Below are 16,246 nucleotides of genomic sequence, written 5' to 3' on the forward strand. Positions count from 1 at the left end.
ACCGCGCGTTGTTGCGGTTGTATTCGACGCGCGGTCGAATTTGGATATACGTTGTTTGGTACCTAATATATCTAGTAGGTTGGGTTGTTTGTTGGACGTGTATGTATATGTATGTAAAGCTTTTTTAACGATGTCCGTTTCGCGTATAGTTAGTCGCGTTGTGTTCGTAAAATTGTTTCGAGTTGAACGGTGGTCTCGGAAAAATTTAACTCGCACCGAGCGAGAATATAGGGCCCGTTATTTAGTGTTTTTTAACGATGTCCGTTTCGCGTGTAGTTAGTTCCGTTGGGTTCTTGAGATTTTTTAAAGCTGAACGGTGGTCTCGGAAAAATTTAACTGGCACCGAGCGGGAAGATATGTGTATATGAAAAAGCGGGTGGAGGTTATTAATTAAAATAAGGATTTGACTTTTTGTACCCCTGTTTTGTGAGGTGAAGTTGCATATTGTTAGAACTTGGGGGGTCAAAGTTGTTTTTTTCCATTTGTTTTTTTGTGTGTCGTTTTTTTTCTTTGTTGGCCCTAAACGACCAAAAAGATGGTGGCTGTTAGTATATATAAATAAGTCGTGAATAATAGCTCAACGAAAGCATGATCAGCCAGTAATAATCACTGTTGCAAAACACCCCGTCTCGAGACGCCCGTTGCGACAGTTCGGTGACTAGTTCGTCCTGTCTCGAAGAAAACCTTCTAATATGACAGTCAACGGTCAAAATTCGGGTCAAAGTTGAAAACAATCACTTCAACGTCTCTCAAAATTCGAAAAAGCCAGAAAGTCGATAAAATCGGTCAAATTTGTCGTATTTTAGTTTGAATTTTCTTTATTATATTAACGGTGATAGTAATTATGAGTACAAATTAGTCAATTAAAGTTTTTGATTTTAAAATATGTATACATATATACATTTATATACTTATATATTTAAAAGTCAACTTTGGTCAACGTCCGTCTCGACCCCGTCTCGAACGTCTCGACATTTTTAGGACCCGACCGTCTCGACCCCGTCTCACGTCTTTTGCAACCTTGATAATAATATTCTTTTTCACTACTTTTTAAGTTGTTATTATTACCTTTAAATTGCTATCTTATACTAATAGTGCATAACTCGTGAATAGTACCCTACTGAAAGCATGATGTTAGCATCCACACTAATAGTACACAACTCGTGAATAGTAACCTAGTGAAACCATGATGTTAGCATCCATTAACCATTTCCTACCTTTTTCTATTTTCTTTTATGTAAAGTATATATTTATGTATTCTTATGTTTGAGCCATAACTGTTAAGTTGAAGCATCATACCATTTTAAACTGTTATGATTGCCATTAAACGAAGTTAATACAATCTGAGTTTATATTAAAGCTACTAATTGCTTCAACATGGAGGAGAAGGTGGAGTATTTTCAGTTGGTGGAGCAGCTGTGAGGGGGTGGGGGGGGGGGGGGGGGGTTGGGAGGTGGTGTTGGTGAGTTTGGTGGCAGAATAGTGTGGTGCTTTGAGGTGGGGGCTGAGAGGAATCTATAATCGGTAAGTTAAGGTTCCACCAAGTGTTCATGGAGGGATAAGTAAGATCCTGATCACGCGTAGATAATTGCAGATACGGGAAGTCATCTTCCACAAACTTAACTTGTCGGGAAGTGTATATTTTGTGAGTGATAGGAAGGAGACGGTAATAAGCACTCCGTGTCACTGAATACCCAAAAATATGCAAGTTGTGATCAGGCATCACGCTTATGGTTGGTGTAGGGACGAAGCCATGGATAACATAGACAACCGAAGCTTCAGAGCTTGAAGTAGTGATATCACTCAAAAAGTAACGTTTTTACTAGTGATATTAACCATATTTTCACCCTAATATTAAAAAAATATGCTTTAAGCATGCAAAAATCCATAACATTTGTTATGTAGGGTGTAAAATGTTGAATTGTCTAGAACTTGTCCAAATTACGGTTTTTAACCGATTTTTCAGTGTATTTTATCCGCAAGAGGTAGATTCTACCTACTTAACCTAATTTAGGGATAATATTACTCATTAAATAAAAGAAGAAACCTTTGAGCCACAGAGCGTAACTGAAGAAATAAAGGAAAAGCAGCAATCAGGGTTTCCGAAAACCCTAATTCAGGATTCAGCCGGGAAGCTCATTTTCGAAGCTCAAGAAGACTATCCGGACTTGAAAGAACTTAATTAAGAAGTAATATTAAAGATACATCAAGAGTATACACGCTTCTAAGATACCTGTGCGAAGATTAAGAAGATCCAAGACTTAAACCCAAAACACACACTAAAACACACACTTAAACCTAATCACTCTGAAACTCAAATACAACCGCAATGAGTGATTTAGGTACTTGTGTAACATCATGTGGAAGTCTAAGGGTATCAAAGATAAAGCATCTACCCAAATACAAGTGCCGGTTGATACCCGAAAGACTGCAACTATCAGCAAACATCCGTGAACCCACCAAATGACAACCAAATTGGAGACCTAGAGCCCCAAATTGGTGACACAGACACATAGGGTCCACCTTTTCTAATTTGGTTATACAACTGGCGACCCGTTTACTCAAACTGACGACCCGTTTGGAATCTAGTTACTCAAATTGGCGACTCGTTTACTCAAACTGGCGACTCAGTTACTCAAAGTGGCAACCCAAAGCATGAAAGTGGAAACCCGGGGATTAATAATGGAGACCCGGGACTTACCACTGGCGACCCATGCTTTGAAACTAGCGACTCGCTTTGCCTAGAAATAGAAACGATGTTCAGTTGATTTCACACACCTTCACACACTTATGCAGAGAGAATTCACTCTGTATACCCTTCCATTTCCACTTTGTACTCCCAAAAATTTCTCAATATGTAGTTTATAATAGTAAGTAAGTAGCTAGGCTATGGAGGAAGAAGAATGTAATAGTTTAGAATAGCTGTCAGAATCTGTGCTTGTAATTCAAGACTATCCTGCTGAATAATAAAGTTATGTTTATTTCTTTCTTTATTTTTTAATTATATGTTTTATATGTTAATTGATATAAAAATGGTTTTAAACATGTTTATTACGTAATTTCTTTATATATTTATTGTGATCAAACTCGTAAAATGCTACACTATTAAATTATACATACACATACACACACACACACACACACACACACACACACACACACACACATATATATATATATATATATATATATATATATATATATATATATATATATATATATATATATATATATATATTGTGATGACCCGAAAATTTCTGACCAAATTTAAACTTAATCTATAACGTTTTCGAAACGATAAGCAAAGTCAGTAATGTTGAGTCACGAAAGTTTTGGAACTATATTCATGTAATCAATTATTCTTTGACTGTTCTCGAAGATTTACGAACAATATATATATATATATATATATATATATATATATATATATATATATATATATATATATATATATATATATATATATATATATAACTTAATGTGCATATATATATATATATATATATATATATATATATATATATATATATATATATATATGATTTCAAGTTATTTAGTAAACGATATTAACATTCGATTATTGATTCGATTAATATTTAGATAAGTTAACTAAAACGTTTAAGATGAACCAGTAAAACACTAATTTTCTACAGTATTTTCGAATTACTACAGTACCCGAAAAGCTACAGTGTTTTCGAAAATCACTATTTGCTACAGTAAAAAACTTTGCTACAGTAACTTTGCTACAGTAAAACACTATTTCAAAATGAAAATGTATATATGTATATGTATATACTACGAGACAATGATTTATAGAAGTAAATGACCAAAACACTCAAATGTATAAGTTACATCTCGAGTGGTATAGTTTATGAATAATTTAAGTCTAATTTTTGACAAAGGTACGACTCACGAAACGAAAAATACAAGTTTTCTCAGCGTACGAAGGGACATTCGAAAAACCGGAACCGGGACATAAGTCGAGCGATGACGTAACGACTTATCGGAACAAAAATTACAAGTCAACTAAGCACGTGAATTTAATATAATATATAATTAATTATATAAATTATATAAATTATATTTATATTTATTTAATATGTCGACAAACAAAAAGTTAAAACAATGTGAGCTGTAAAACTCACCCATGCGATCGCATGGGTATAAGCCTGGAAAGCCATGCGATCGCATGGCAACCAGTGACAGGCCAAGTAGTATAAATTGCTCGATCTGTGGCTCGGTTTACACATACATATAACAATATTTCTCCGTAACATATTATTAATTATATTTATTATTATTATTATTATTATTATTATTATTATTATTATTATTATTATTATTATTATTATTATTATTATTATTATTATTATTGTTGAGTCCCCAAAATAATTAAGGATTTAATTATGACAAAACAATATTTATTTGCACTAAAGTGTTATGTGCAGCCAGCACACGTTTGTTTATGTATAGTCAGCTAATATAGCTGTGTCGAGTGTTTAGTGTGCTGCCTAGTCTATCAGCACAAGGTAGAAATGTATTCTTCGAATCAGCACAGGATGTGCACCCAGCAAATCAAGAATATCAAGTGACTCAGCATATGAAGGACCAGTAAGTCTGGATATTAGCATACAACACAAGACAGCCATGCTCCATTACAAGCATGGTAGTTTCCCAGAGTGGTCTACATCAACGCACTATTCAACAGAAGTCGAAGACAAAGTTGAACAGAAAAGGACAGGAGTCGGCGGCTGATAAGTGACCTTACAAGACCACGTGGGAATGCAGAAGTGGAACGCATGTGCAGACATGTGTTATACTTTATTCATACCTAGGGAACACAACATTTCATTTGTTTAAATCAAATGGTAGTGCCAAACCGAATTGGTGTGTTCCAGCAAATAGCTACCTAAGAGGAAAGAAGGAGAGCACGCCTTCTGACACAATTGTCCCCACAAGTACAAGGCATCCAATGTACTAGTGGACAATAGATTAATTACACGGTTAATAGAACTACTATATATATTGTTGTATCCACTATTGTAAAAACTAGTGGTGTGGGTTTATCTGTTAGAGTCCAAACTGTGTAATAGCTTTAGTTTATCTCTTAGCTATAATCTAGGTAATCTGTATCAACCAACTATCATTTCCGCCAAGGATAGTTGTGATTCTTTCTGATTTAATCAATAAAGAATAACAGTTGAAAATTACATGTGACTCTATCTTATTTACTACAGAATACTAAACGTGTTTAACTGACTAGTTAATTAAGAAAAGAATTGTATTCACCCCCCCTCTACAATACTCCTGTTGTTATTAAGGGACCAACAACTGGTATCAGAGCTTCAGTCTTGATAATTAATATCTTGGATCTGAATTCTCTTATGGCTTCGTATTCAAACTCAGCTTACCTTGAGAATGGCTCGTCTAACAGACCACCTAAGTTTGATGAAGATGAGTATGAAACCTGGAAGGCAAGGTTCATGCTCCATCTTGAGTCTGTGGATTCACTCATGCCTGGAATTGCCAAAGATGGCCCTTTTGTTCCCACTGAGACAGTTGGTAGTGCACCAGCAACAGTTGACACTCCTGCCATCCCTGGTAGAGATGTTATTCTTACTCCCTCTAGATGGGATGATGAGGATAAACGTCGAGTTGGTCTTGACCCTAAAATCAGAACCCTGTTAGCCATAACTTTGCCTAACCCACTGTTCAAACTGATCAAGGGAAAAGCAAAAATTGACTCGACTGATGAGCTGTCTATCACTGAGATAATGACAGCCAAGCTTGACCAGCTAATTGAGGCAGTAACTAAAAGTCGACCCGATCCTACTGCCCTTATTAGATCTGTGCATGACCAGCCACAAAAGCCAAAAGTGAGAAAATGCTACAAATGTGGCAGCAAAGCTCACCTGGCTAACCAGTGTACTCAAACCCAAACCCCATCTGCTGCTTCTTCTAGCAAGCCAGTAGAAAAGAAGAAGTCATCAAAGGTGACTCCTTCAGAACCCATCCTTGGATGGGTTCCAAAAAGAACTAATCTCTAAGTTATTGTGCAGGGCATTCAAAACAAGCAAATCTGGTATCTCGACAGTGGTTGTTCGAGACATATGACCGGAAGTAAGTCCCTGCTGATGGACTATCAGGAAAAGGATGGTCCAGTTGTTTCGTATGGAGATAATTCGTTGGGTTACACAAAAGGTTTTGGTACTTTGACAAATGGGAATGTCACGTTCTCAAATGTTGCATATGTAGTTGGGCTTAAACATAACTTACTCAGCATAAGCCAACTGACAAGCAAGAATAAGATAGTCCAATTCAGAAAGAAAATTGGTACTATTTTTGATAAGACAGGGAAGCCACTGCTGACTGCAAAACGTCATGAAAACATGTATCAAATTGACATGAACACAGCAGTCACAACAACTGATACTTGTTTCTATTCGAAGGCAGCAGACAACCTGAAGTAGTTATGGCACAAGAGACTCTCACATCTCAACTTCAAAGATATTCACAAATTATCCAGTAGAAGTTTGGTGTCTGGGCTACCCACAATGTCTTATGTGAAGGACAGATTGTGTCCTGGTTGTGAAAAGGGGAAACATCACCATGCCTCGTTCAAATCAAAGCAAATCTCATCTGTTGAGAAACCATTTCACTTACTTCATATGGATCTATTTGGTCCAGTGAATGTGGCCAGCTGTAGTGGGAAGAAGTATACACTGGTTATTGTTGATGAATACTCGAGATACACTTGGGTGTTCTTTCTGAGGCAAACGAGTGAAGCTGCTGATGAAATCATCAATTTTATCAAAAGAATGGAGCTTTTGAATGGGCAACTGGTGAAGCAACTAAGAAGTGATCATGGTACAGAATTCAGAAATGCTACATTAGAAGAATTTTGTGCTGACAAAGGTATTTCCCAAAATTTCTCTGCTGTGAGAACACCTCAGCAAAATGGTGTTGCAGAAAGAAGAAACAGAACTCTCATTGAAGCAGCAAGATCTATGTTGGCTGAGTCTGGGTTGAAGAATTCCTACTGGGCAGAAGCTGTGAATACTGCCTGTTTTACCCAGAATAGATCTCTTATTGTGAAAAGACATCAGAAAACTGCTTATGAAGTTCTCAAAGGAAGAAGACCCTCAATTTCATTTCTTCATGTATTTGGCACTCCCTGTTACATTCTAAATAATAGGGATCAGCTGGGCAAATTCGATGCTAAAGCTGATGAAGGTATATTCCTTGGATATTCCAACATGTCAAAGGCATATAGGGTCTACAACAAAAGAAGAGGTTGTTTTGAAGAATCCATTAATGTTACATTCGATGAAACTGCCTCTGCTTCATCTACTGATCGTGAAGATGAAGTGTTACTGTTTGAAGAGCCTACTCAGCAAGCTCTTGATGATGAAGAGCCAGCAGCACAACCCTCACCAATCCATGCTGCTGGGTTCTCTGATGATGAAATGGAACATTCTGTTCCATCTGTGTCTAAACCAAGTGGACCTACTGGCTCTACTGAAGTGCTGCAACTTGAGCCTAGGTCTGCTGGTTCTGAGAGATCACAAGCTGGTACTATTTCTACTGATATTGATCAGCAACCTTCTGTTGCTGCTCACTCATCTGAACCAGCTGATGATCAAGATGCTGTGTGTTCTACAACCAGCTCACCTGTTCATAACACCAAATGGACAAGGGAGCATCCGATTGAGCAGATTATTGGTAATCTTGCGAGTGGTGTTAAAACACGGAGGCATGCTACCAGTAACTTTTGTATGCATGTTAATTTTGTGTCTACCATTGAGCCCACGTGTCCTGAGGAAGCACTTCAAGATCCTAGCTGGGTTGGTTCAATGCAAGAAGAAATTACTCAGTTTGATAGGAACAAAGTGTGGACATTGGTACCTGAACCTGAGGATAAGACAAAGAAGATCATTGGTACTAAGTGGGTGTTTAAAAACAAGATGGATGAAGATGGTGTCGTTATCAGAAACAAAGCAAGATTGGTTGCTCAAGGGTTTAGACAGGAAGAAGGATTGGATTATGGGGAAACTTATGCACCAGTGGCTAGGATGGAAGCTATCAGATTGTTCTTAGCATATGCTGCTAGGATGAACTTTAGAGTATTTCAGATGGATGTTAAATCTACATTTCTGAATGGGAAGCTGCAAGAAGAAGTTTATGTCAAACAGCCTCCTGGTTTTGTAAGCAGTAAATATCCAGACCATGTCTACAAGTTAGACAAAGCTCTTTATGGCCTTAAACAGGCTCCAAGAGCATGGTATGAGACACTTCATGTGTATCTCACTGGTATAGGTTTTAAAGTTGGAACAATTGATACCACTCTATTCTCAAAAGAGATAGATGGTGATCTCTTGTTGGTACAGATATATGTGGATGATATTATTTATGGTTCTAAAAATGAAAAACATTGTCAAGATTTTTCAAAACGTATGTCAAAGGCATATGAAATGAGTTTACAAAGAGATCTGCAATACTTTTTAGGATTGCAGATCAAACAACTTGATGATGGAATATTCATAAGTCAAGATAAATATATCAAAGATATGTTAAAGAAATTTGGTCTGACCTGTTTAAAAGACATAGGGACTTCAATGGCAGCATCCATTAAAATAGATGCTGATCCAAATGGTGAACCAGTCAATATCACTGAATATAGAGGTATGATTGGATCCCTACTTTATCTCACAGCCAGCAGACCAGATATTATGTTCGCCACATGTCTCTGTGCCAGATATCAAGCTGATCCTAAAGAGTCACACTTGCTGGCAGTAAAAAGAATATTCAGATACCTAAAAGGTACTGCTAAACGTGGTCTTTGGTATCCCAAAGACCAGGATTTTGAACTAATTGGGTATTCAGATGCTGACTTTGCAGGGTGTAAAATAGACAGGAAAAGTACTACTGGTGGGTGCCAGTTACTGGGTAGTAGGCTAGTCAGCTGGACAAGCAAAAAGCAAAATACTGTGTCCACATCCACCGCTGAAGCAGAATATGTCTCTGCTGGTAGTTGTACTGCTCAAGTACTGTGGATGCAAAGCCAGCTAAAGGACTATGGTGTTCATGTTACAAAAACTCCAATCTACTGTGACAACACCAGTGCAATTGCTATCACCAACAATCCTGTGATGCACTCAAGGACTAAGCACATCGATGTTCGGTATCATTTCATAAGGGATCATGTTCAAAAGGGTGATGTTGAGTTACATTTTATTTCTACAGACCAGCAATTAGCAGACCTATTTACAAAGCCATTAGATGAGAAACGTTTTAACTATCTCATCTCTGAGCTGGGTATGCTTGAGCTTTAAATAAAAGACAACTTTTGTTGGTGTGCTGGCTCTACAACGTGTAGGGCAAACCAGTAAGTCACATTTATTTACTTACTGCCTACATGTCAAACAACCAGCACAGCAAGGTCTTTTATATTTTGGTTACTTAAATGTTTTAAATGAAATAATAAATAGCTCTCCAAATTTAATGATTCCTTAAAACTGGAAATTCATTTACTTCCAATGATTTAAATTAAATTCATGACATATTAAATGTAACAAAAGTATTTTGTATTTAATACAAAAAATTATTTTTGAGGTTTTAAATCAATTTGTTTGAAATGAAATCTGATGCATTTAATGCTGTATGGGAGTAATGAGTGTTTAAGCCGTATAAATGTCATGTCAACCGTCTGTCTCCCTTTGAAAACGTGCCAGTCTGTCACATCTGCCCACGCGCCTGCAGATGATAGTAATTTTCTCCCTCCTGCACTTTTTCACCCAATCACAACGGATAAAAGTGTGTTTCATCTTACAAAATAACCTTCGGTTATTCATTTTTCAAAACACACACACTTTTACTCTCAAAATCTTTTCAATCTTCAAATCTTCATCCTACACTCATCAATGGCAGAACAACAACAGCAATCACCACGTGCTGCAAGCCAGCAAGAGGAACAACAGCAACAACAACCTCAAACAGTCGAACCACAACAGCAACCACAACCTGCCCCACAACCGGCACCGGCACCGGAGGAACCGGTGGTTCAAGAACACGTCGTTAAAGGACCACTGTTCAATCTCCACCCCAACCTGATTAGGGCTCCCAATGCACCTGATCACTCACTGATTCGCCTATCTAGAGGCAATGCTGCACATGCCCTCTCTATTCCCAAATCGAAGGTTAATAAAGGGTATGAGGCCCTCATCGAATACATCCGTCAATCACCTTTGGCAAGAGCCATCACCGGTGTACCTTCCCGATTCTATGCTGCCTGTTTGGCACGATTTTGGTATACTGCCACTGTTGCCACCACTCCCGGCAACGTTCCATGTATTCGTGGCATGGTGACTGAAACCCTAAATTGCTCTGTCACCGTCGAAGCTATTAGACGTGCTCTTCAATTGCCCGGTGGACCATTTGTTGCTTCACCTACTAGTGACGAATTAAGAAGGGAGGTGTTGGAGACCATTGGGTTTGCTGGACCAGTGGCACATACACCGTTGAGAAAGCATATGCCACCTCTGTGGTACTACTTCTTTGGGTTGATGACTCAGTGCATGAGTCAAAAGTCAGGAAGCTTTGACCAATGCTCAGATTTTGAGCTTAAGCTTGGTCATGGGTTGTTGTTCAACAGGAACATCGATTACGCCCTTGAAATTTATTTGAGGCTAAGGGAAATGGTGACTGCTAGAGTAAGAACCAACTTGATTCCATTTCCACGATTCTTAAGCCTGGTATTTGAAAGTGAACTGGGTAAAGCTTATCAGCAAATTGCTGATCAATCATTTGAGGTCCCAGTAAAACAAGGGGGTATGCCAAAGGATGTACCTGCTGCTCCATATGCTGAGTTGACACCAGCAATGAACGAGTATCTTGCTGCTCGTCGTGGAGCCACCCAATCGACTGCCTCTGGTTCTGCATCAGCTGAGGGGGAGGGTCCTCAGCGAAAGCCAGCAACGCGAAGGAAGCAGCCAGCTACCTCAACTAGTACAGCCACCGTCTCATATACTGGTAAAGCAGTAGTTGTATTAGAATCTAGTGCTCTCTAATCATAAAGAACAGCCCTAGTCTTATATACTGACTACCCAATTCTAGTGTTGGAATCCGTTGCTCATCTATTTCTTGGTAACAGGCAAACCTAAGCGTGCTAAAGCTGGCTCCAAGCGAACCACAGGGGAGATTGCACCAGTCTCAGCTGCTGCTCCTGCAAAGGATGTAGCTATGGAACCTGGTGCGTTTCTAGACCAAACAGCAGAACAATCTAACTTAATTGAAAAAATTTTAACTGCTGACTTGAAAAATGTTGAGGGAGTTAACGGTATAACCCTGGCTCCCAAGCTGACTGGTTTTAAAACTGGTGTCAAGAAGAGTAGCAACCCATACTCGTCTAACCAGGCACTTCCACATTTTTCTGAAATGAACTTATTGCAATACTCTCTGCTGACAGTACAACCAGCAGAGAACATAACTGACCCCCAAAGCAGGCTTGAGCTGGGTCTTCATCGTGTTGAACCAGCTCAGGTGACTGCACAGCCAGTATGTTACTCGGATACTGATAAGAGTCGCACTCCTACATCATTACCAGCCAGATCTCTTACACTATCTGGGTCAACATGTGTTGCCAATGAGTCAGCAGAGTCACCGCTGTACTTACAGACACCTTCTTCTGTCTCATTCGAAGGGCTGACCAAATCAAAAGTCTATCCCCAGAGACCAAAAACAGATGCAATTGTTGAGTCAAATTTATTTGGTTCTACAGTTGCTAACATAACTTGTTCTATTGTTTCAGTTCTTAGCAGGGTAGATGAACAGGCAGAGGGGGAGCAAAAAAAAGATGTTGTTATTCCTACTGGTGATATTGCTGCCTCTGCTACTGGTGTTGGCATCACTAATTCTGTTACTGGTGGTGCTGATGCTAGTACTGTTGATTCTGCTGCTGCTGGTGTGGAAGATGTTATCATGGAAGAACCTCCTGTTCTTGAGAAGGTTATTGACAATATTGTCAAGGATGTTCTTCTTGATGAACCTGTCACCCAGCCAAGAGTGGACTCTGCAATAATGTCTGATGGGCCTGCTGATTCTTCTGATTCTTCTTCTATGGAACGTCAAGTTCTTACAGAATCGGCAGTTCGTCATCCTATTGGTCCGATTTTGGTTGCTACTGAACCAACTGCTGAGATGGAGTTTGAAACCATTCAGCCGAATGCAGCTAATGTTATTGTCATTCCTGGTTCTGATTCTGGTGCACAGGTTGCTGATGTTAAGGATGCTGGTACCTCTGCTGACACAACTACTGACTCGACTAAGGCTTCTGTTACTGAGGAAACAAAGCCATATGTTGTGCAGGTACCAGATCCAGATGAAGTTGTTCCTAACTTCATTTTCAAGGGAGCTTCAATCTCTCCCAAGATTGCTATGCTGGTCGATCAGCTGACCATTGATCCCGAATCTGCGATAGTCTCAGCCAGCAGATTACCTCGTGAAGAGATGGTTGAGCTATTATCTCAGCTTGATAGACCAGCTAGAGAAGAAATTTATGAGAGGATAGCCCTGCTGGAGCAAATCAATGAACAGCCTTACTATCATGTTTTTGGTATGGCTCCAGCTGCTTCGCCATTTCCTGGTACATGGAGGCCTCTCAAGTTTGTCATCGATCCTACTACTGGTAAGTGTGTTATGCAAAATGTCCCTGATTCGCCAGTACCTTCTTCTTCCTCAGCTTCTTCCTCCTCATCTTCTTCTGATGAGGATGCTGATGAAGGTACTGGTAAGGGCAAACCAGTCATTCATGATAACGTGACTGGTTCCAAAGATAAACCAGTGGATCTTACTGATGACAATGCTGATAGTAATGCTGACAAGGATATCAGTGGTTCTAAGCCTTCGGGCGAAGGTAAAAACGATGGTGATCATGATGATGAGTCAGCTCCTGACCTTCCATCTCCACCACCCCACGGTGATACTCCTCTGTTAGCTTGTGCTGACCAACCTTCAACCTCTGCATACTTAAAGTTCAATGCAGATGAGGTTGCTGATATTTCCACCTTTGCTGTCTATAAGACACTGCAAGGGATCACACCAAATTTGGAGGAAACTATTCGCAGAGCTATTGTTGATAGTGTCTCTGCTGCTGTCAGATCTGCTGGAGAGGCTGTTACAACTCCTATTGATCTTAAACTCCAGCAGGTGTGTGCTTTTGCTGATGTGGCAGTCGAAGCAATCACAAAGCACCACGAAGATGAAGAGGAGCTTCAAAGGCGAATTATCTCTCACAATGAGTACTGTGAAAATATCACCCGACTCCAAGCTGATTTGGATGCTGCTAACCGCAGAAATACTTTCTTAAATGAGGAGAACAGGGTGTTACACGAGAGATTGGAATCGCAGGAAGCTCAAATGGCTAACATGATTCCTGCTGCTGCCTATGTTCAGATGGTTGAAAACATGCAACGAATGGCTGCTTTGCAAGGTGATGTTCGGGCCATCGTTGAACAAATGGCTATGGGTGTAGCCAGGAATGAAGTTAGATCCTCCAATCTTCTGCTAAGACAGTTTGGTGTGGATCCTGGTGCCCATCTTACTCCAGAGGTTGCTGAGTGGAACAATTTTGCCTTCTCTGCTCCTCAGTCAGACAGTGATCTTGATGCTACTGTCTCCCCTTCTATTCACCCTACTGCCCGTGCTGATGACAAAAAGGGGGAGAAAAAGTCCAAAAAGAAATCTAAAAAGAGAAAACAGTCTGAGGGGGAGCATGAACATGAAAAGGCTCCTAAACAACCCAGGAGAGATGGAGATGGTGATGGTGATAGTCAAGACACTGGCCCTAAGCCCAGCAACGCTCATACTGAAGCTGGTGGTGCACAGGCAACTGGTGGTACTCAACCCAGTGTGTCTGCCACACCAGTGGATGATATTGGTTCTGGCAGTAAGCCCAGTGATGTTTCTGATATGGCTGTAGCTGAAGCTTTTGTGCTGTCTCAATCTATTGAACGTAAAATGAAGAGGAAGTTAGAGAGACATCAAAAGCGACAGCAGGAACTAGATGATGCCTTCAATGCCAAGTTTGAGGCCTTTGCTGAACTTAAACGTCGTAAGATTATGCACAGAAGATGGCTGAGTCCAAAAGCAATGGAAGTCGATGATGACCTGACTGTCTTTGATAAACACAGAAAGGAGGCAAGAAAAAGAAATGCCAAGTTCATGGTCAAATACGACAAACAGAGGGCAAAGCTGTATTCACAGAGAGCAGAAAGAATCAGGAACATGACTCCTGCTGAGATGAAGGATTACCTTGATTCTACTGAGTCAACTGGTGGAGTTAGAGCTGATATTTTCATGAAATGGGTTGATGCTATGTTAGAAGCCAGCTCTACTCCTCAACCAGCATCTGCTGCTCAGCCAGCTACACAACAAACACAGCCAGCAGAAACAATCATCCTTAATGATGATGATGTTATTAGACAGGGGGAGCATCTTGCTATTGTTCCTTACCTGCCTCCTATTCAACCTGTATCGACACAAGAACCATCAGCTGAACCCAGGCCTATTGACAAATACAGGGTGAAATCTGCTCCTAGGGACAATCAGCCCCTGAGGAAAGGACCCCTATTCGAGGCAGCTGATGAAGGTACTGAAGTGGTTGAGCCAGCTGATACTAATCAGTCAGCTGGCATTGAAGACACAGCAAGGAGTGCTGTGATAGAAGACCCAGCCAGAAGTGTGCTGCTGGGTAGTACAAGTGTTGAAGACCCAGCAAAGTCGGTTGAGCTGGGTGCTAAACAAGTAGATGATGAAACGGTTGATCCTGCTCACTTCACAGTCTGGGGAAGAGACGGCCAAACATTTGTTCTATCTCCTCTTCCTCCCCAGATTCAAGTTTACTTTGACAGAACACAGGATAACCGGGTCAATCAGCATCCAGTTAGTTCATCTGGCAGCTATGAATCATCTATGTATCCTCCATCTTCCCCAAGGGTTCATGACAAACATATCACTTGGGAAGATGACTCAGTAACCCATGGTGAGCCGAACATCAGAAAAATGAACCCAGATGAAAGAGATGCCTACAGACTTCAGATCACTGTTCCAGAGTTGCTTGAACAAAGACAAATTGAACTTAATGAAAGAATTCGTCAAGTCAGGCTGCTGCATCACCCTCTTGATCAGCCACACTATATTGCTGCACTAACCTTTGGCGTTGACATTAGGGTGTATCTGAATAACAGTGGTCTCAGGCTCTCTACTACTGATGAAAGAATTCATTTTGAAGATGCTCTCCAGCTGGGTATGGATATAAGGGAGTATTGTGCTGCCCTTAGTACTGAAGAGGGTAGAAAGATGGTTGAAGCAGTAAGATCCCTGAACATTTCTTATGATGATTATCTGATGGGTTTAGCTGCTGAAAGGGAAGCCAGAGAAGCTGCTGATGCTGAACTTGCTGAACGATCAAGGCTTCAGGATATTGAAGACAGATTGGCTGCTGACAGAAAGCAACAGGCTGAGTCCCTCAAACTAGCCAGAGCCATTGTCAAAGAACAGGATAAGGTTTTTGATAAGACAGAAACTGCTGAGAAAGTACCTACCACTGCTCCTGTAGTACCTGATCACAATATTGAGTTTCCTGATACTTATTATAAGAGCAGGTATGGTAATGTGATGAATAGAAGATCTAATCCCTGCAGAATTATCAAGGTAAACAGGGGGACAAAAAGGGCTTTCAATGTTGTCAGGGATAACAACGTTCAAGAAAGGATTAGTTTTGATGACTTAAGAACTCTTGGATTCAGTGAATGGATAGAAGTCTTAGAGTATTTCATTGGTAAAGGTGAAAGTGCTATCAAGAGTGCTCTTAAGACTAAACTCCAACAGCTGTTCAAGAAGGCAACTAAGTTTGGGAATGCACCAGTAGTTGATGTTGATGAATTTCTTGCTCAAAAGCCTAAAGGGAAGCAACCTACTGGTGAAGGACCAACTGGGAGAAGCCGAATTGTTCTACCTCCTTCCATCCCTGTTTTTGACCCTGCTGAATTACCTCTCCTGTTCCCTGAAGCCTGGAAGATTAAACAAGAGGAGCTATCTGATGAAGAAAGAGAAAGAGAAAGGGATAAAGATAGATAGTCTCCTATGTGCTTAACTTGTATCTTTGTAATTTACTTTTTATTATGAATTATCTTGTAATTATTGTATATATCTGATGTAATGTAAGTAAAGTGAGTTTATCTTCAAAATC

This window comes from Rutidosis leptorrhynchoides, chromosome 7, assembly GCF_046630445.1.
Source record: "Rutidosis leptorrhynchoides isolate AG116_Rl617_1_P2 chromosome 7, CSIRO_AGI_Rlap_v1, whole genome shotgun sequence".
NCBI lineage: Eukaryota > Viridiplantae > Streptophyta > Magnoliopsida > Asterales > Asteraceae > Rutidosis > Rutidosis leptorrhynchoides.